This window comes from Palaemon carinicauda, chromosome 27 (assembly GCF_036898095.1).
Source record: "Palaemon carinicauda isolate YSFRI2023 chromosome 27, ASM3689809v2, whole genome shotgun sequence".
In the NCBI taxonomy this organism is placed as follows: Eukaryota; Metazoa; Arthropoda; class Malacostraca; order Decapoda; family Palaemonidae; genus Palaemon; species Palaemon carinicauda.
Genome location: NC_090751.1, coordinates 48,620,715 through 48,642,109, shown reverse-complemented (window position 1 = coordinate 48,642,109; position 21,395 = coordinate 48,620,715). Strand labels below are relative to the sequence as shown.

Below are 21,395 nucleotides of genomic sequence, written 5' to 3'. Positions count from 1 at the left end.
TTAGTGTACCCTACCCGTCAAAAATATAGATAAATACTTAGCTATGCGCACACACACGCACATTCAATCCTTCCCGCCCCCCTCCCCCTTTCCTATCTGAAACTCCCACCAGGGTAGCGTGATTTGATATATATATATATATATATATATATATATATATATATATATATATATATATATATATATATATATATATATATACATATGTGTGTGTGTGTGAGTATATATATATATATATATATATATATATATATATATATATATATATATATATATATATATATATATATATATATAGGCAAACATCATTCTTTAGAATGTAGGAGAGATTTCATTTGATAGTTTTAAGGAGTAGCCTAATGTTTACTCTGTCTATAAGATTTAATGTAGGCCTAGTTGTATCCAAGGTCTATGTATGTAAACCTTGGTTGTATCCTTTCAAATTATTTTTTGGTAATATAATCGTATATGACTTAATCTAAATTGATATATTGGGATTCATTATTTTACATAATAGTTTATCATATAATTTTCCGTCTCATATTTCATACTCTGGATTTTACAGGAAAACCTATTTTACGAAATTATTTCGGTAAACTTGGGTGAGAAACTATATTGAATTGATTTGATTAAAAACATAAATATTGTTAAGAAATATTTTTTATAACTATAATACAGTAATATAATTTATCACGAAACGCTAGAAAATGGCGAAGTTTATTTATTTTGACGTCACAAACTTTAGGACTTAAATTTCTATTGACAAGTTGTCAATTGTCATTGAACAGGCAGATCGCCGCAGATGTACAAGGGACTCTTGAGTGTGTGTAGTGACAGTTATCTTATATTCGCGTAATTCCGGTCATCATAAAATTTTACAGGTATTTGGCCTTCAAATATTACTGTAGATTTGGTAGCCGTTTATAATTTTTTTATTTATTAATGAACTTTGCCAATACATGAACACTGATATTTAAATCTCCCAAAAACCGTAGATTTCATTCATGGCGGTGTCCAATACCAGCTATGCTCTTCAAACGTTTTGAAGTTTAAATTACTGAGTTAACCTACCCTGAAACATATACATCTAGAAGTTTTTAATGTCATTACTGTAATACTGGCTAGTTTACATGATAAAATTTATGCCAAGTTAGGTACACTAGGCTTATATATGATTTGTTTATTGCCCTGTTTTTCCTTAGACGGTAAGTCTATTAGGGGTGCAGATATCTTTGGTTATCTACGGATACGTCCCTGATTATACACGATATCTTAGGATAGTCGTTCCGGTGTAGCAGGAAATTTTTCCCCCCCTGACTGAAATTCCCCCCGGGAAAAATAGCCTAGGATCAATTTCCCCCCCCCCCCCCCGGGAAAAGCAGCCCGGGCTGTTATTCCCCCGGGGGGAATTTCAGCCCTAGGATATTTTTCCCCCCCTAGGCCATTTCTCCCCCCCCCCCAGGCCATTTCTCCCCCCCCCCCCAGGCCATTTCTCCCCCACCCTCCCTTACAGAGAAACTATTTTGATGAATTAAATAATCAACGGTAATTTTGACAAAATATTAGGAATATATATATATATATATATATATATATATATATATATATATATATATATGTGTGTGTGTATGTATGTATATTGTGAAAACCTTACTCTTCTTTCGTACTGTCCAGCACGAAATAAAAAGTACACTTGATGCTAAGAAGCACTATGGATGAGAAAGGAGATGATACCAATTCAGTTGTGTTATCAGAGATTATGGGGGAACCGAGTGGGAAACAGGGTTTTTAGGTTGGGGAAATGTCATAAACGAGTGATTTACAGCAATAATAATGGTCAGAAATGCTAAATAAGAACAAGATAACCAGTTGGTAAAACATATGGATCATGTAAGTGGCTGAACACAGGCCAATCATGATCATTTAACATATTTGAGATTTGTAAATGGGTACAGAACCTAACAAACCCACCTAACCTAACCTAGTAGTTCCCAGGTCACAACCCCTAGCCGGGGGCAAGTCCCCGGACCCCCCTTCCCAGGTCACAGCCCCTAGCCGGGGGCAAGCCCCCGGACCCCCTTACCAGGTCACAAACCTTCCCAGGTCACAACCTCTTGGACTATCTCAATATCAGCCTTCATCATAAATTCTTTAAACAAACAGGCATTTTTTTTCCGTTGCATTTGGAGATTTAAAATTACGTCTGCACAAATTTCTTGAATTGAGGATATATATACTAAAGAATTTGATAGTTCCTTTACATCCTTCGAAATCAGCAAGCTTGTTTTCTAAGCAATATTGCATGGGGTTTGATACGGATTCACCAAGAAAGTGAATAGCACGTTTAAAATTCATTGGCCCTTTTTATCCAAGCAACATGTTGTGACCTCAATTTATTGCCTAAATGTAATCTTTCATTGTCTTGCAATTTGTGCAGCTTTTCTATGAAATCCCATTGAATTTGATTTCCATGGCAAACAAACAAAAAAAAAAAATAATGGTTACTTCCACCAAGCAGAGGGGGAATCTTGGCCCAGAGGGGGGAATATTATCCTGGGACAAAGTTCCCCCGGGGGGATATATATCCTGGGCCATATTTCCCCCGGGGGGAATTTCGGACGGGGGGAAAACCAGACCGTTACACCGGGTGTTAGAACCCCGTGATATCTGACGGTAATTCTCTTGTAATATCACTCGCAGAAATATTATACAGTAGGAAGCTGCGGGAAGGACCTATCAGGACGACATGGCTCTCGCCCAAAACTCTAGGGTATTTTTGTAGTGAATCCTACGTCATAATCCGTTTTGTTGTTGGTTAGGACAGACATGGTGTAAATTTTAAATTTATGATTTAAAAACCTCAATTTATAAAGGAAACCAACACAGAAACATCACCTAATTGAAGGTTCCCCACCTGACCTAACCTAGGGATTGTTTTCTTGGGAAACCCTTTGGACTCCCCCTGTGGTGGCCTTAACCCTTAACAAAAATATGTGCGACTTGTTAAAGGTTATGAGAGAGATGAAGAATACATATTGTGGAAACGACCCTTTCCAAAACAGTTCAATAAGTGAAGCTCTAAACAAGCAAGTTGTATATAATATTTAACTGAACATAACCTAAGTATATCACAATCCTGTTTTCCTAGCTGTGAAAAAACTGCGTTGATCAAACCAATTTACAAAGGAAAAGGTGATGTAAACGAGCTAAATTCATATAGGTCCATTTCAAATTTATCCTACATGTCAAAGCTTATTGAAAAATTCATAAGTGAGCAATTATGGGCGCATATTGATGAGTTAGAGGTATTCCCGGAAAATCAATTGGCCTACAGAGCTTATCATTCTACAGAAACTACCTTATGCTTAATAATGAATGATATGATAGGTCTTCTTGATGACGGAAAGTGTGGAATTTTGATTGTTAGATCTTAGTGCTGCTTTTGACACTGTTGTGCACGAGTACTTACTTGACGACTTAGTCTATTGGAGTGACTGAGGAAGCACTGAAATTTTTGTGAAGTTACTTAGTGAATAGGAAGACTATTGTAGAAGTTTCTGGAAACCGATCCTGTGAGAGAATTCTTATGAAGGGTGTACCACAGGGTAGTGTTCTGGGCCCTATCTTGTTTAACATATACTGTATACTATCGAGCTATCACATATCTTGAAAAAACAAAAAGTGGGCTTTAAACTATATGCAGATGATACTCAGTTTTACCTCTCAATTTCAACAAAAGATACAGAGAAGAAAATTGATGAGATAATGACTGAAATAAAAACATGGATGCAGAGGAAAAAGCTCAAATTAAATGATGATTAAACAGAATGTATGTTTTTTGGCACAAAGGTGGCTTTGAAGAATTACCAGTTAATTATAAGTATAAAAATTGGTGATGCTGATGTTGGGATTGTGCCTGTTGTGAAAAATTTGGGTGTACTGATAGATTGTAATTTGTCAATGAGGGACCAAACTGTGAACACTGAAAGTGTGTAACTATCACCTGAGAAACATAGCATTTATTAGAAAATATTTAACAGAGGGCAATACAAAAATTTTAGTGATGAGTCAAGTAATATCAAGGCTTGATTATTGCAATTCTCTGTACTGCAAATTGCCCAATACACTACTAAGAAAGCTTCAAAATGTGCAAAACCAGGCGGCTAGACTGATAAAAGACATTAAACTAAGGGAGAGAATAACTCCTGCATTGATCGATCTACATTGGTTACCTATTAAGGCTAGAATTAAATTTAAAATTTGCTTGTTGACTCGCAAAGCACTTACAAGTGATAAGCCTAAATATCTTTGTGATTGCTTGGTCCCCTACCCTGAAGCTACCAGCGCCGCTGTAAGAGTTAGACATGCTGATAACCCACATAGACTATTCGAAATTAGTGTGAATCATGCAATAGGAGGAAGAACGTTCAGTTATGCTGCACCGAGACTCTTTAACGACCTTCCACTCGATGTCAAGAATAGCAATAATGTGGCAGCTTTCAAGAAAAACCTAAAGACTTATCTTTTTAGAAAGTGTTATAATAGTGACCTGAAAACTAGTAAGCCTGAATACAAATGCTAGCGAAATAACTGATAATGATACAGAGCAAAATATTAACTGGAAAGAAATTATTTTTCACACACCAAGGCCTGCCTGAACAGACCTTTAGTGTCTGATGGAGGGCGAGAAATAAACCTGTAAAAGTAACAAGGCTAGAGTACGTATGATCCTGCGGCTGCAGGGGTTAGGTAATCTAGACCGCTGCTAATACCATAACAATAACTTGACAAATGATAGAAAGTTAGAACTCCAGCAATAACGCATGACATAGGGTAATCGTATAGGAACGACACGTGGTCATACCATGTACATAGAACAATATCTCGCAGCTTACCTGTATCTTATAGTAACGAGACATGACACGGGGTATAGAAGGATAATGTTAGTTGGGAATAGGATCAGGTTATAAGATGCGAGGAAATAAAACGGCCGTTGTACAACACAGTTGTCATCTCTGTGCGTGTTGTTGCTTGCAAACCCGACAGCACACAAGCAGAATGGCTGCCAACATAGGGCTCTCCATCCAATAGAAAATGACTTATAAACTAAATATAGTAGTATTGTTTATCAATAATAGAATTGCAACAGAAAACCTCTTGGTAATACTGTAGTAATAAAATATACACATACAGGTATACACAAGTAGTACTCCATTAAACCACCCTTAGACTGTTTTATCCTTAGCTTACCCTAAGACCAAGTGTCAATCCAACTGTGTGTGGGCCTCTCACCTGGCTTCACTATTGGCAAGCTAACACTAAATCATATTTCGTAAATCATAAAATTATCTTCATATTCCCATAAAGAAAATCGATTTGACAAGTAATAAGAAACTTTAGGCCTGTGTGAAAGAAATAGGCCTACATTCGGTAAAATTACAGTTTCAACCATTATGGGGAAACTGGAATAAAAATATATTTGTTGCATCAGAAATAGTTTAGTTCCAACGGATTTAACATTTATTTTAACCGTAAATCATCCGATTTAGAGACTTACTATGTAATTAGAGTTAAAACAACAAGTTTTTCCAGAAAAATCAGTGTTTGTAACAGTGTTTTTTCAATATTTAACTTAGCCGGTGATTATATAGCTGCAACTCTGTTGCTCGACAGACAACTCTACGGTAAAAACTCGCCAGCGATCGCTACACAGGTTGCGGGTGTGCCCAACAGCGCCATCTGTCGACCAGATACCCAGTTCTCAATGTAAACAAAAACTCAATTTTCTCTCTGTCGAGGTGTCGACAAGACGTACTTACTCGCTGTTGCTAAACTGGAGTTGTTCCGTAACCGAAATACAAACCACGCTATTTACAAAGGGTATTACTTTTAGCGTAGCTGAAATGGCGAGCCATTAGAATTTAACGAGGGTGTATTACCCCCGCGCTAGTTAGCGGGGGGGTAGGGGAGTGGTAGCTAGCTACCCCTCCTCCCCCTCACACACAGGTGAATACTCACTTTCACTTTTGGCTCGGACTGTGACAGACGTCTCTGTCTTGGTCCTCGCTTGGCAGCCATTGTCTGTTTTGTCTTTACTTAATCGCTTACTTTTCTTTTACTCAATATATATGTAAACATGTTTTCATGTTTGTATATATATTTGAGTATAGAAATAAGTAAGTTTCCTTTTCAGATGTGTGTGTGTAGTGTACGATATCTACGTGGAGGCCTCGGCAGTTAGGCCACCACGGCCTAATTTTATGGGTTGCGATCGAGTTTGACTTCGGTCTTTCTCTCTCTCTCTCTCTTGAGGTCGTTCACCCTTTTACTATGTTTTACTACGCCCTTGTAGCTTCCTTCCCGTGTGGGTGGGGTTGCTACGCCGTACATTTTGTCTCAATTAGTTTATGAATCTAATTGTAGTTGTTAATTTTTCAGCTTGTAGAACGATTCCTTTCGGGGTTTTCGTTTTTTTCTTTAGTGTTCATTCATTTTTAAATTACATAATTACATAGTTACATAATTATAATTGTTATAATTCTGTTTTGGTTACAGCTCTCCTTCCGCGAGTGTAAGTGGTTGTGAGGGCACGTGCCTGTTGTGTAATTCTTGTTCCTTTTCCTCGGGATTCCTCTTCGGAGCCTTCCCGGGGGAATGAATGTGTACTAATATTATTTGTTTTATTTTTTTACAGTTACCGATCTAGTTCGTTTCTGTAATATAGCAACGGTGTGAGCTGTCTGGTTGAGTCCTGGGGATTCGGCTGTTGCTGCCTCCCCCCTTGTATTGTCGTCAGGGGCGTGTCTCCTTCTACTGGTAGTACTCCCGTGTCGACGGACAGCTCTCCAGTTCATTTTAGAACAGTCAGGAGGCTTGCCTCCTTGGGCGGATAACTTTCCTTCCGAGGGAAGTTTTTTCCTGTCCAGGCTTGAGCTTTTCCTCTTTTGGGGGGTTCTTCTCTTGCCTTTTTTTCGTGCGACTATGCTCTTGGTGCTGAGCGGTCGCACCTGCAGTTTCGCTCAAGGGGCTGGGCAACTGCAGGAGCTCCTCTTCGGAGGATTGCCCCTCTTAGGTCACTGGCTGACCAGTCTCTTCCACGAAGTGTTTCTCTTTCGTTCGCGAGAGAGTACACTCATAGAGACTCCTCTTCGGAGGTTTCTTCTGTTGCTGTTGCTGTTGGCCTCCCTCGCCGTAAGGCCCTCCGTCCGCCTCGTCGTAAGGGCCTCTCATCTCCCTATAAGGGTGCTTGAGGCGCCTTTTTGAATCTCCGTTTGCAGCCTACAACTTCTTTTTCTCGATCTTCCGTCTTGGTGCAGATGGACAGCAGTCTAATCTCGTCTTCCGACGGGCAACGGTCTTCCCGACGGACAACGGTCTTCCCGACGGACAGCGGTCTTCCGACGGACATCAGTCTCCCGGCGGACAACGATCCCTTCGGGGCAAAGGGTTGCCCCCACGGGGGTTCTTCCCTTGCGTGTCAGGGTTTCCCTGCGCGCCCTTCTGTTCGTCAGCGCTCTCCTGTTCGTCAGCGCTTTCAAGATGATCTTCCCTGTGGTTCCTGTTACGTGCCCTGTGCGCCCACGTTCGCCCTCGCGATCTAGAACTTCGGTTCAGGTCGGGGTCAAGGACTCTTCTTCTTTGCGCAGGCTTCCACGCGTAGCCTTCTGCTCGTCAGCGATCATCAGCTCGTCAGCGATCATCAGCTCGTCAGCGATCATCAGCTCGCCAGCGATCGTCAGCTCGTCAGCGATCATCAGCTCGCCAGCGATCTCCAGATCGCCCACGTGTGTTACAGCTGGCACGCCAACGTTCTCCAACACTTCTGAAGGAACATGGTTCGCCAGCTACTAGCTCAACTGCGGATGCTGATCGCCATCGCGCGACCCTCAACTGCAGATGCTGACCGCCATCGCGCGACCCTCAACTGCAGATGCTGACCGCCATCGCGCGACCCTCAACTGCAGCTGCTGACCGCCATCGCGCGACCCTCAACTGCAGCTGCTGACCGCCATCGCGCGACCCTCAACTGCAGCTGCTGACCGCCATCGCGCGACCCTCAACTGCAGCTGCTGACCGCCATCGCGCGACCCTCAACTGCAGCTGCTGACCGCCATCGCGCGACCCTCAACTGCAGATGCTGACCGCCATCGCGCGACCCTCAACTGCAGATGCTACTCGCCATCGCACAACCCTGAACGATTGCCCGCTTACGCATGCTGCTCCTCATCGCACCACCCTGAACGATCGCCCTCCTGCAGATGCTGATCACCATCGCACCCTTTCACGCGATCATTCACCTGCGCATGCTGCTCGCCATCGCACAACCCTGAACGATTGGCCGCTTACGCATGCTGCTCCTCATCGCACCACCCTGAACGATCGCCCTCCTGCAGATGCTGATCACCATCGCACCCTTTCACGCGATCATTCACCTGCGCATGCTGCTCGCCATCGCACAACCCTGCACGATAGCCCGCTTACGCATGCTGCTCCTCATCGCACAACCCTGAACGCTCGCCCTCTTGCGGATGCTGATCACCATCGCACCCTATCACGCGATCATTCACCTACACATGCTGCTCGCCATCGCTTACCGCCAGCGATCTTCTTCACCTACGCGGCAGCACGATCCCTCGCCGTCACGCCCTTTCCCCTGCGCGCCCGCGCGATCGCTCGCCTGCGCGCCCGCGCGATCGCTCGCCTGCGCGCTCCCGCGCGATCGCTCGCCTGCGCGCCCGCGCGATCGCTCGCCTGCGCGCCCGCGCGATCGCTCGCCGGCGCGATCGCTCGCCGGCGCGCCCGCGCGATCGCTCGCCGGCGCGCCCGCGCGATCGCTCGCCGGCGCGCCCGCGCGATCGCTCGCCGGCGCGCCCGCGCGATCGCTCGCCGGCGCGCCCCGCCGCGATCGCTCGCCGGCGCGCCCGCGCGACCGCTCGCCTGCGCGCCCGCGCGACCGCTCGCCTGCGCGCCCGCGCGACCGCTCGCCTGCGCGCCCCGCGCGACCGCTCGCCTGTGCGCCCGCGCGACCATTCGCCTTTGCGCGACCGTTCGCCCTCGCGCGACCATAGTTCGCGGCGAATTCCACAGCCGGTGGTAGCAGCAGGGACGCGTGCTCCTAGGCGGCACTCGGGATCACCTCCATCCAAGCACAGGTTGGTAGTGCAGGACGAAGACAGGTCAGTACAGCATTCTTCCCACCTTCTTTTCAGGCAGGAACCGTCGTGTCCTCTCCAAAGGATCGCCCGATCCCTTTCACCTTAGCGAGGATTTCGGACTCTGTGTCCTTGGAGCAGCAGACATGGTTTGATCCGCTGGCACGGGCGTTAATGAGGGTTATGAAACCAGCACTCACCGGCCAGGGTAACAAACCAGCGGCTGTCTCTCCTACGCTGAAGAGAAAGAGAGGAGTGGACTTCGTGGTGACTTCCCCCAGGGCGAAGTTGGTTCCCAAGAGGTCGGTCTCGAGGGTCCCCTCTCCTGCACGAGTACTCTCTCCTTCTCCCGCCCTGGAAGGATTTTTGGCGGGGGGGCTTTCCGTTGAAGATTTCTCCTTCGGACAAGGGGTGACTGCTTACCTCTTCCTCTGGGAGCTTACCAGGTTCTTTCCCTCCTCGGTTACGGCCCGAGGCTTGGTTCAAGGAAGCTACAGGAAGATCAAGGGTACTTTCCTCCTCTCGAGCTCAGGCACCTTGGCCTTTCGTCGTTAAGTATCTACTTGCGGACAAGCTCGATGTTTTACCATCTGGACGCACTGACTGAAGGCTTCCTTCGGGTGTCTCATCTGTGGAGGTCAACGACCTCAGACACCCTTCCATCCTTGAGAAGAGTTTTGTCTTTGCCCAAGGACAGAGACTTAAACATCTGCTGTGCGGAGTAAATCGACTTCCGGTTTCACTCCTCCAAGGCGCTTTCTTCCAGACTCTGCAGGGCTCCAGCTCCCTTTTCTTTCAACCACGTCGGCCTAAGTTATCGGCTACGACAACTGGGACAAGGTGTCCAATTGCAGTTTCCTCCTGTCAGGAACAGATGGCACGGGAGACTCCCCCGGGGGGGCATAGTCCTAAAAGGAGTTCACGAACTCTAGGATTGCAGGTTTTTTCGCTGGGAGGATGCTTAAGGTTACTCATCCGAATGACAGCTTCCCGATGCCCATTCCCGCACAATCTCTGTGAGTAGCCAAGGATATCGCGCCTGCCGTCTCTGTCAGCGAATTCAGTGTCTCTGAACCTCTATGCCATAGCATCAGCAGAGTTGCCCGGTTGGGCAGAATGATCCATACCTTAGGCGAAGGTCTTCCTTAGGATCATCGACGGCTTCACCCCCGGCCCCCTCAGTCGATCCTTTCTTGTAAGGAAGGATCTGAGAGGGGATGTCCATAGTCGACCTCTCAGCCCTGATCAAGTTTGTCGAACAAACTTCGGCCAGCGTAGACCAGCAGAATCGATCAGACTGGTAACGAGGCGACAGGACTCCTTTAACCCTGGATCGGAAGGACGGGTACTTTCAGTTTCCATTCCATCCATCTTCCAGGGTGCTCGTCGAATTCAGCCTAAACTGCAAGTATTCCTGCTTATGATGCAGTGTGGCTATCCCGCCGTGGCATAGCAGGTTTGTTTCCCCAGAGAACTCTCCCTGCCTTCCTCTTGGCCGCTCAGGTGCAGACTTCCGCCTCCTCTGCTGTTTGGAGGGCTGGTCAACTCCGGTAGGCTCGGGTTTCGACCTTCTTCAGCGCCGGGAAAAGCTTCCGAATGCTGACCATGAGTGTGGGCTCATGGTATTTTGCTTGGAGCCTTCTCTTCCTCTGCCTCAACATCTGGAGTATCTGGCCATGATATTGAGTCAACCGCCTTACCACGTTGGAAACCCCGCTTCTCGTCCGTCCAGCGAGGTTAAGCAACGTCGGCACTTGGATGGGTGACCACCTGGGGACGCCAGATTCTGTTACCACATCCTCCGAGCCTTCCTTTCGGTTGACTGTGGCAAGACTGAGGAGAGTCGCAGTACCTGTTCTCAGTCAAGCAGAGTTTTCAGCCCTACCTTGGAACGTTTCCTAGTTCTTCTTTCCTCATTGACCCGTTTATAGTCCGAACGGTCGCCTCAGGATAAGTTCCATGTGGGGCGATCCAAGTTCCGGTGGCTTCAGGCAATGTTTAACCGGACTCCCTGGCCCTATGGGACCAGCGGAACTATTAAACCTGCAATGGGTGTTGACCTATGGAGCCTCTTGATGGTAGTGGATATTCTCGTCCTTTCCCCACATTCTTGATGCGGTTCTCGGACTCGTCAAAGGAAGGGGGGGGGGGGCATGTTCCGGTCCAGGCCTATGGTCAAGACCTGAAGGATACCTCTCCATCATTCAGGCAGGCTTAAGGGCCTTAGTCTGGCCCCTCTTCAGTCCTACCGCTCCTGCCAAGTCGCCCCGTTGCTTGTCGACTTCATGCTAACCAGCAGGGGACGCATTTTCACACCTTCACATCTTGCAGTAGAGATACCGGGATGATTGAGATTCTCTCAATTCCACCATCGGCTCTCTCATTCCAGGCAGGGGAATGTTTCTCTCAGACTATCCAAGCAGAGCCTCATAGAGAGAGTGTACCTAGGGGTCTTTGACCTTGGGTAACCAGCAAGTGCTGATCTGGGGGACCTGATCGCGACAGCTTGGAACCTCAAGCTTCCGCTAGTTTTCCCCCCAGTCTCAGACCCCGAGACTCTGGCAAGATGCATTCCGGTGATGGTGGGACAACTTCGACGCCTGCGTCTTCCCTCCTTTTTGTCTGCGGACAATGGGTCTCAACAAAACCAGGTTGTCTGTCAACCTTTCAATGGGAGAGCTCCACTGGGACTATGCGCAGAACGGTTTCTGGACCCTCTGCTTCCCCTGACGGAACTCCCGGGAGAGCTTCTCCCACGGCGCAGGCTACTCAAGCAACCACACTGCGACATCTCTCCCGAACCGGGGCGTCGCTTCGGCTTCATGCCTGGAGACACTACGCTTCCTCCTCTAGAAGAGACAACCCGCTACAGTCGCGGTACGGAGGTCGCGTCATCTGCGATAGTCATCCACAGGGGTCTCCCAGGCAAAGTGAAGAGTCTAAGGTGGTTGGTGCCGTGGGAGATATACCTCTTCCCGTGAGGCCTCTTCTCCAGCAATAACGGTCTTATTGCCTTTCGGCGGGAGGAAACTCCTTTCCGCTCTTGGCAATGAAGCCTGTCGCTCAGCCTTTCCCTGACCTTCAGGCTTAAAGGAATAACTTTTCCTGCCCGCTGGATCTATTCTCGCTCATGCGAAGCTACGATCGTCTCTGCCCTAGTCGGAGGAAGACCTCCAACTTGGAGCATGGCTCGGACTTTTAGTCCTTTAAGAGATCTTCTCAAGACCCTTTTACGACAGGCCTCGGATTGTATTCCGCCTTGGGTCTTCTGCTCACTCTGGCCACGGCCAGTGTGTAAGCAATCTTCTTGGTCTCTTACTACTCCCCCCCCTTTCTAAGGAAGAGGGGAAGGCAACATTCAGGCTCGCTCCTGAGTTGTTGGCTAGACTCAGAATCTGAGGGTCCCGACCCTTCGGTCCGATTCATTCAAGATTTTGAGTCTCCATTCTGTGTCTGATGTCCCAAGACCTTCTCTTTCTTGCCAGTACAGGAATCGAGAGGTTAGCGCTGGGAACAGCTGCAGTTTGGCCTCAGTTGCAGCCGATTTGGGAACACAAGGAGGACATGGGGGGAGAGTCACCAGTATACCTCTTCAGCCCGGACTCAAGGACATTCATCTCGACCTGTCTTCAGACCCTCCCCCGTCACGTCTCCCTACAGCACGATGTTGGATACATCGCAACGTCCCTCGCCTTCGAGTAATACTACTCTGTGACGCAGGTGCTACAAGCTGGAGTCTGGAAGCGTCTGATGACCTTCGCAGCCCGCTTCCTGCAGGGCGTGACCCACAGGAGTCTCGATACGATTTCTATCGCTCTGTGGTGGCTACACAACAGCTGGTCTAACCTCAGGCTCCTTTTTGGACAGGTAGCAGAAGGTTGAGGGCATTGTTATCAGGTTTTAGTCTGCATGAACGAAAGAAGTATGTCTGGCCCTTACTTCTTTCTTCATCATCCCCTCTACGGGGAAGCAGCATCCTGGTCTCTGCATAGCTGACCTCGAACCTCTGCAGGTAAACCATGCTTCCTTGTGTTCCGAGTATTGAGTCAATACTGTCGCGTCCCCCATACCCTGACGAGGTGGTATTGGGAACGTCCTAACCCAGAGTTCCTTCTGGAACTCCAGGTCAACTGCCTAAGACGGGTCACACTTCTTCCTTCACACACAAGCTTACGTAGGCCACATGGTTCCTTGCGGTGCAAGGAACTTGTGAGGTGCAGGGACTCCTTTTCTCGAGTGCGACTCACTCGGATTCTGAGTCCCCGGGTAAAGCCAAAGCCAGTATGGCTGGGGACTTTCCACCCTTCCTAAGGGATAAGTCACCCTTTGTAAATAGCGTGGTTTGTATTTCGGTTACGGAACAAATGACAAATTCGAAGATAATTTGTATTTTTCCTAACCATACAAACCTTAGCTATTTACACATATTTGCCCGCCAGCCCTGTCCCCCAAGACAAGTCCTACCTCTAAGTGAAAGTGAGTATTCACCTGTGTGTGAGGGGGAGGAGGGGTAGCTAGCTACCACTCCCCTACCCCCCCGCTAACTAGCGCGGGGGTAATACACCCTCGTTAAATTCTAATGGCTCGCCATTTCAGCTACGCTAAAAGTAATACCCTTTGTAAATAGCTAAGGTTTGTATGGTTAGGAAAAATACAAATTATCTTCGAATTTGTCATTTTTTTCACATCTAATTGGTGAAGTACTTTATTCTAGTTTTGAGCTTTCGCTGTGCAGGGTTTCTCTTCACACAAATCCTTGAACTCTTTTTGATAACGGATTCTTTGTTGATGACTTTTTGATAGTTTTTTGAATTTCCCTTAGACCAATTCAAAATGGCTGACCCTTCACAAGTCCCCAAATTTAGGAAGTGCAATGCTAGGGACTGTTCAAGGCGTCTTCCGAAGGCTTCTATCGACCCTCACACTGTTTGTTCCAATTGTCGGGATAAAACCTGTCAATTGGAAGATCAGTGTGAGGAGTGCGTTGGCCTTTCGGAATTCGATTTTATCGAATTTCAAAAGTATACACGTAGGCTAGAGAGAGATAGAGTTAGGAGAAGTTCTTCTCGTTCTATTGATATATCCTCTCCTTATGCCCCACAACCTATTCCTTCCCCTGTAGTGGTTGCTCCTAACCCCCCTCCTGGCACTCAGGAACCATCGATGGCTGATATGATGCGTGCCATCCAGGCTCTGGGTGAGAGAGTTGAGTCCCTTGCTAGTGACCGTAATCAGCTAATGGCGGATGTGAAGGAGCTTAAGTGCAAAAGTGCAGTGGGAAGTGCTAAAGTGCCGAGTGATAGTGTTGTGGATAGTGTTGCGCTTGAGGGTTCGTCTGTTCGTGCCTGTCGTCCTCCTAGTCCGAGACCTCTTGCAAGCTCCCAAGTCCAGGGGAGAAGCAATGTCGTACGACAAATGGGTTCGAGAGGCTTTAATCAGCGAACAGACGTTCCCTCCGTGGTATCGGGCGTATCTACCCAAGATCGCTCCTACCTAACTAAGACGAGAGAGCCCATTTATACCTCGTCTTCGGAAGGTGTTTCTCGCAAGAAACCCTGGACCAAGGTCTCACGACCGTTAAAACGCAAGTCGGTCCCTTCAGCGCAAGTCCAACGGCCCGGTTGTACCCACTGGGTCAGTTCGGACTCGCTGCTGTCATCCGATGACTGCTCACCGCCTAAGAGAGGCAAAGCGGGACTGCTTCAGACAGTAACACCGTCTGTCGCCGCACCTGCTCCCGTAGACCCTAAGTGGTCTCTACTGCAAGACATGCAGTCTAAACTGACGTCTCTAATGCAGGACTTTCGTGCGGAGAAGGTTGCTGCCGCACCAGCTAGTGCAGTACCTAGCCTACAACCTTCCACACGATCGGTTGTGCGTCCTGTGGACGCTGAGGTAACCTTCTCACGCACACCAGTTGAGAGAGTTCCTCCACCCATGCGTTCCAGTGTGATCTGCCAGCCGCATGTTGACGTTAAGCGACGCACGGAGGTTGCCGTTGACGTTCGGGAGGTTCAACAACCGTCAGAGTTGCTTTGTTTTGACCCGGTGCGTCAACCTCCGCAACCCAGTGTGGTTTCCACTGTGCACCCACATCAGTCCAGACAGTCTGGAGTAGACGCTGTGCGTCCCCGCGCTGCCATGGTTGCTGTCAGCTCACAGACTGGACAGCAGTTCCATGACATTGCGTCCGGCTCAGTCACGCATGCACCCGTGCGACCGGACTCAGCGAACCAGCCGTTACCCACTCCGTTGCCGTTTCCTCATCAGTTATCGGATGAGGGACTTTCTGATGATGATGTTGCTGCACACATAGATGAACCACAATCAGATTTGGACGAGCCTAAGTCTACTCAACCCTCTTTGGACTTTAGGAAAGTTTTGGCCATTTTCAAAGAGCTGTTTCCGGACCAGTTTGTTTCTGTGGCTCCTCGTTCTCCGCCGTCAGAGTTTGTGTTAGGCATGCCGTCTACCACTCCTGCCTTTACTAGACTCGTCCTCGCACGCTCGTCCAAGAGAGCTTTGCGGGTGATTGGAGAATGGTTGCAGTCCAAGAAGAGTTTAGGGAAGACAGCCTTTGCGTTTCCCACTGCTAGACTCTCTTCTAGATCGAGCGTCTGGTATGCCACGGGAGAAGTTCTCGGCTTGGGAGTTCCTGCCTCTGCCCAGGGCGACTTCTCAAGTCTTGTAGACTCTCCCCGCCGCCTTGCCATGAGACGCTCAAAGATATGTTGGTCATCTTCGGACCTGGACCACCTTTTGAAAGGTATCTTTAGGGCCTTTGAAGTTTTTAACTTCTTAGACTGGTGTGTAGGAGCCCTAAGCAGAAAGATCTCTCCGACAGAGAAAGAGACTTCCTTGCTCATTATGTCCTGCATGGACAAGGCCGTACGTGATGGGTCTAATGAGCTTGCTGCATCATTTGTGTCCGGAGTCCTTAAAAAGCGTGAAAACCTATGCTCATTCCTTTCAGCTGGAGTTACACCGTGCCAGAGATCTGAGCTTCTTTTTGCTCCTCTTTCTAAGTGCCTTTTTCCAGAAGACCTGATTAAGGAAATAGCCGCTTCATTGATACAGAAGGACACTCACGATCTTGTTGCGTCCTCCGCTCGCAAAGCTACCCCTTTGCCTACCTTGTCAGCTAGACCAAGGATGGACACTCCAGCGTCCCGTTTTATTCCGCCCTTTCGTGGCAGAGCCTCCAGCAGAGGAGGTGCTCGTGCCGAAGGGAAACGAGGAAAGAAGAAAGGATCCAAGTCCTTTAAGGGCAGAGTCTGACTGCCCGCATCTTCAGACAGCAGTGGGAGCCAGACTCAAGAACTTCTGGCAGACCTGGGAGAAGAGAGGCGCAGATGCACAATCTGTGAAGTTGCTCAGAGAGGGGTACAAGATCCCTTTTGTACGGAAACCCCCTCTAGCAACGTCTCCCATCGATCTCTCTACCAGGTACAGAGAGGAAGACAAGAGACGAGCCTTGAAACGGGAAGTGTCTCTTTTACTAGAGAAGGGAGCGGTGGTCAAAGTCTCGGACCTTCAATCTCCGGGATTCTACAACCGACTCTTCTTGGTGTCAAAGAAGACAGGAGGGTGGAGGCCGGTGCTAGACGTCAGTGCTCTGAATGTCTTTGTCACAAAGCAGACGTTCTCCATGGAGACCACAAAGTCAGTCTTAGCAGCGGTCAGAAGGGAAGACTGGATGGTCTCTTTAGACCTAAGGGACGCCTACTTCCACGTCCCCATCCACCCGGACTCCCAACCTTTTCTGAGATTCGTTTTCGAAAAGGTTGTCTACCAGTTTCAAGCCCTGTGCTTTGGCCTAAGCACAGCTCCTCTTGTGTTTACGAGGCTGATGAGGAATGTAGCCAAATTCCTTCATTTATCGGACATCCGAGCCTCCCTCTATTTGGACGACTGGCTTCTCAGAGCTTCTTCCAGTCGTCGCTGTCTGAAGGATCTAAAATGGACTCTAGATCTGACCAAGGAATTGGGTCTCCTTGTCAATATGGAAAAGTCACAACTGGTCCCATCCCAAACTATTGTGTATTTAGGGATGGAGATTCACAGTCTAGCTTTTCGGGCTTTTCCGTCGGCCCCCAGAATAAGCCAAGCCCAGTTATGCATCCAGAACATGCTGAAGAAGGAACAATGTTCAGTCAGGAAGTGGATGAGTCTGGTAGGGACGCTATCATCCCTGGAACAATTCGTGTCATTAGGAAGACTACACCTCCGTCCTCTTCAATACCATCTAGCTTTTCACTGGAAAAAGGACAAGACGCTAGAAGCGGTCTCGATCCCCATTTCCGTAAAGATGAAGTCTTGCCTGACTTGGTGGAAGGACAGTATCAACCTAAGAGAGGGTCTTCCCCTGGCTGTTCAGACTCCCAACCACGTTCTCTTCTCGGACGCATCGGACGTAGGCTGGGGCGCGACATTAGACGGTCGGGAATGTTCGGGACTGTGGAACTCGAGTCAAAGGATCATGCATATCAACTGCAAGGAGCTGCTGGCAGTACATCTGGCCTTGAAAAGCTTCAGGTCTCTCCGAGGCAAAGTGGTGGAAGTGAACTCGGACAACACCACTGCCTTGGCGTACATCTCCAAGCAAAGAGGGACCCACTCACTGACGTTGTACGAGATCGCAAGGGACCTGCTCATCTGGTCAAAAGGTCAAAACATATCACTAGTAACGAGGTTCATCCAAGGCAACTTGAATGTCATGGCAGATTGTCTCAGTCGGAAGGGGCAAGTAGTTCCAACGGAATGGACCCTCCACAAGGATGTATGCAAGAGACTTTGGGCCACTTGGGGCCAACCAACCATAGATCTCTTTGCAACCTCGATGACCAAGAGGCTCCCAATATATTGCTCACCAATCCCGGACCCAGCAGCAATACATATAGATGCCTTTCTCCTAGATTGGTCGCATCTAGATCTATACGCATTCCCACCGTTCAAGATTGTCAACAAGGTACTGCAGAAGTTCGCCTCTCACGAAGGGACAAGGTTGACGCTAGTTGCTCCCCTCTGGCCCGCGAGAGAATGGTTCACCGAGGTACTTCGATGGCTAGTAGACGTTCCCAGAAGTCTTCCTCTAAGGGTGGACCTTCTACGTCAGCCACACGTAAAGAAGGTACACCAAAGCCTCCACGCTCTTCGTCTGACTGCCTTCAGACTATCGAAAGACTCTCGAGAGCTAGAGGCTTTTCGAAGGAGGCAGTCAGTGCGATTGCTAGAGCAAGGAGAACATCCACCCTTAGAGTCTACCAATCGAAGTGGGAAGTCTTCCGAAACTGGTGCAAGTCAGTATCTGTATCCTCGACCAGTACCTCTGTAGCTCAAATAGCTGACTTTCTCTTATTCCTGAGAAAAGAACGATCACTTTCAGCTCCCACTATCAAGGGCTACAGAAGCATGTTGGCATCGGTCTTCCGGCATAGAGGCTTAGATCTTTCCAACAATAAAGATCTTCAGGACCTCCTTAAGTCTTTTGAGACCACGAAGGAGCGTCGTTTGGTTACACCTGGTTGGAATTTAGACGTGGTACTAAGATTCCTCATGTCAGACAGGTTTGAGCCGCTACAATCAGCCTCCCTGAAAGATCTCACCTTAAAGACACTTTTCCTGGTATGCTTAGCCACAGCTAAAAGAGTCAGTGAGATTCATGCCTTCAGCAAGAACATCGGTTTTTCGTCAGAAAAAGCTACATGTTCGCTACAACTTGGTTTTCTAGCCAAAAATGAGCTGCCTTCTCGACCTTGGCCGATATCGTTCGATATTCCCAGCTTATCGAATATGGTAGGCAATGAACTAGAAAGAGTCTTATGCCCTGTGAGAGCTCTTAAGTTCTATTTAAAGCGAACTAAACCTTTACGAGGCCAATCTGAAGCTTTATGGTGTTCTGTTAAGAAACCATCTTTGCCTATGTCAAAGAATGCTTTATCCTACTTTATCAGACTGTTAATACGAGAAGCTCATTCACATCTGAGTGAGGAAGACCAAGCATTGCTTAAGGTGAGGACACACGAAGTTAGAGCTTTCGCAACTTCCGTGGCCTTTAAGCAAAATAGATCTCTGCGAAGTATAATGGACGCAACCTATTGGAGAAGCAAGTCAGTGTTTGCGTCTTTTTATCTAAAGGATGTCCAGTCTCTTTACGAGGACTGCTACACACTGGGACCATTCGTAGCAGCGAGTGCAGTAGTGGGTGAGGGTTCAACCACTACAATTCCCTAATTCCATACCCTTTTAATCTTTCTCTTGAAATGTTTTTATTGTTGTTTTTTGGGTTGTCCGGAAGGCTAAGAAGCCTTTCGCATCCTGGTTGATTTGGCGGGTGGTCAAAGTCATTTCTTGAGAGCGCCTAGATTACGGGTTTTAATGAGGTCCTGTTGTATGGGTTGCAACCCTTGATACTTCAGATCCTAGGGGTCGATCAGCATCCTAAGAGGATCGCGAGGCTCCGTAAGGAAGACGTACTTAAAAGGCAGAGTAATTGTTCAAGTCGACTTCCTTACCAGGTACCTATTTATTTTGTTTTTGTTATTTTGATAACTTCTAAAATGAAATAAAAACTCTTAGCTCATAAAAGTGTAAACATGTATTGCTGGTCTCTACCCACCCCCCTGGGTGTGAATCAGCTATATAATCACCGGCTAAGTTAAATATTGAAAAATGTTATTTTGATTATAAAATAAATTTTTGAATATACTTACCCGGTGATTATAAATTAAATGACCCTCCCTTCCTCCCCAATAGAGACGCAGTGGGACGAGGAGAAAATTGAGTCTTTGTTTACATTGAGAACTGGGTATCTGGTCGACAGATGGCGCTGTTGGGCACACCCGCAACCTGTGTAGCGATCGCTGCCGAGTTTTTACCGTAGAGTTGTCTGTCGAGCAACAGAGTTGCAGCTATATAATCACTGGGTAAGTATATTCAAAAATTTATTTTATAATCAAAATAACATTTTATTGTTTTTGTTTCATATGTTGTAATGCAGAAAGACCCTACTTCATCCCAACAATTATGGGGGACACCAGGTGGGAACCGTGGTTTTGGCTCTGGCCCCCCCCCCCTGCAACCCCCCCTTAAGGCCACAGTGATTTTCAGGGCACTACTGAACCTAATAAACCCACCTAACCTAGCCTAGGGGCCCTGTACCCCTATCTAGGCCTACCGGGGGAACCGACCTGGTATCGCGGTAGCTAGGAGCTGGAGATGGAGAGACTAACAATATAGTTAAACTTACTGGGTTGGATGTTTAGGCAGGAATGAACGAGCGTCTTGCTGGACAGCTCCGAGGAAAACTACTGTCTCCCGCGCTAACTAAAATGTCCTTGTGAGATGCGCTGGAACTCTTACGTTATTTATTCAATAAGGGGTTTGATAAAGTGTCTTTATCGATCTCAAGACAGAAACAATCAAAGTCTTACTTCAGATTAAAGGGGAAACTTAATACTTTGGCTGAAGGCCATAATTTGCCATAATCCAACAAACTAGAGTCCTTGGCTCTAAACATATACATCAATATTTTTGTCGTGGTAAAACAATACAATATCATTTTCGTAATTTGTAAATAATAAAAACTTCGTCTCTCTGACACCCGCTCCTTCCCCACCAGGTGTTGAAATTTATGCCACAATACCGTCAAGTATTGGACAGCACTCATTCGTAGAAACGCCCGCGAGATCTTCCAATCTTACCCCAATTTAACGCAACGTTCATGGAGTTAAATGGCGGGGATTTCGAATGATCAGTTCGAAACTCCCAACACTAATTATTATTTTAGAAATTCAATACAGTAATGGCAAAGTTTATCTTCATATTTTTATGAAAGCATTTATAGGAAACTATTTCAAAGGTTAAAAGATTAAACTATATGGTTGAATATTCAGTAAAGATCAGTATACTACAGCATATGTCTACAGCAGTACTGTATTTGTCAATGTTATACAAGTTTCCACTACAGTATAAACTTAGGTGGTCAGTATTTACCATAAAACCATTCATTTGGAACTTACCTAGTTATTTCTGATAAATTAAATATTGAACCCATTAATACTTATGTTCATATCAAAGTAATGGGTCCCAATCTTGAAAATTGTTTTTAATTAGGGGAAACAAACAAAAAACTGCAAATTGCTTAACCTGTGTTACTAAAGGTTGTAGCAAGATCCTTAAACTTATCCGTACCTAACTTGGCTTATGATGAGGGGTCCTAATTGTTTTCACGGATATGGTTTT

The 21,395-nt window shown here is 47.0% G+C and overlaps 1 long non-coding RNA gene across 1 annotated transcript in view; it reads left to right on the top strand.

Annotated features, from left to right (window-relative positions):
• The first annotated feature begins 797 nt into the window (after nt 1-797).
• The window catches only part of LOC137621190 (uncharacterized), a 90,003-nt gene continuing 69,405 nt past the window's right edge, over nt 798-21,395 (top strand). The window contains exon 1 of the long non-coding RNA XR_011040168.1: nt 798-881. This is a non-coding gene — a long non-coding RNA (uncharacterized lncRNA). The remainder of the gene's footprint in view (nt 882-21,395) is intronic.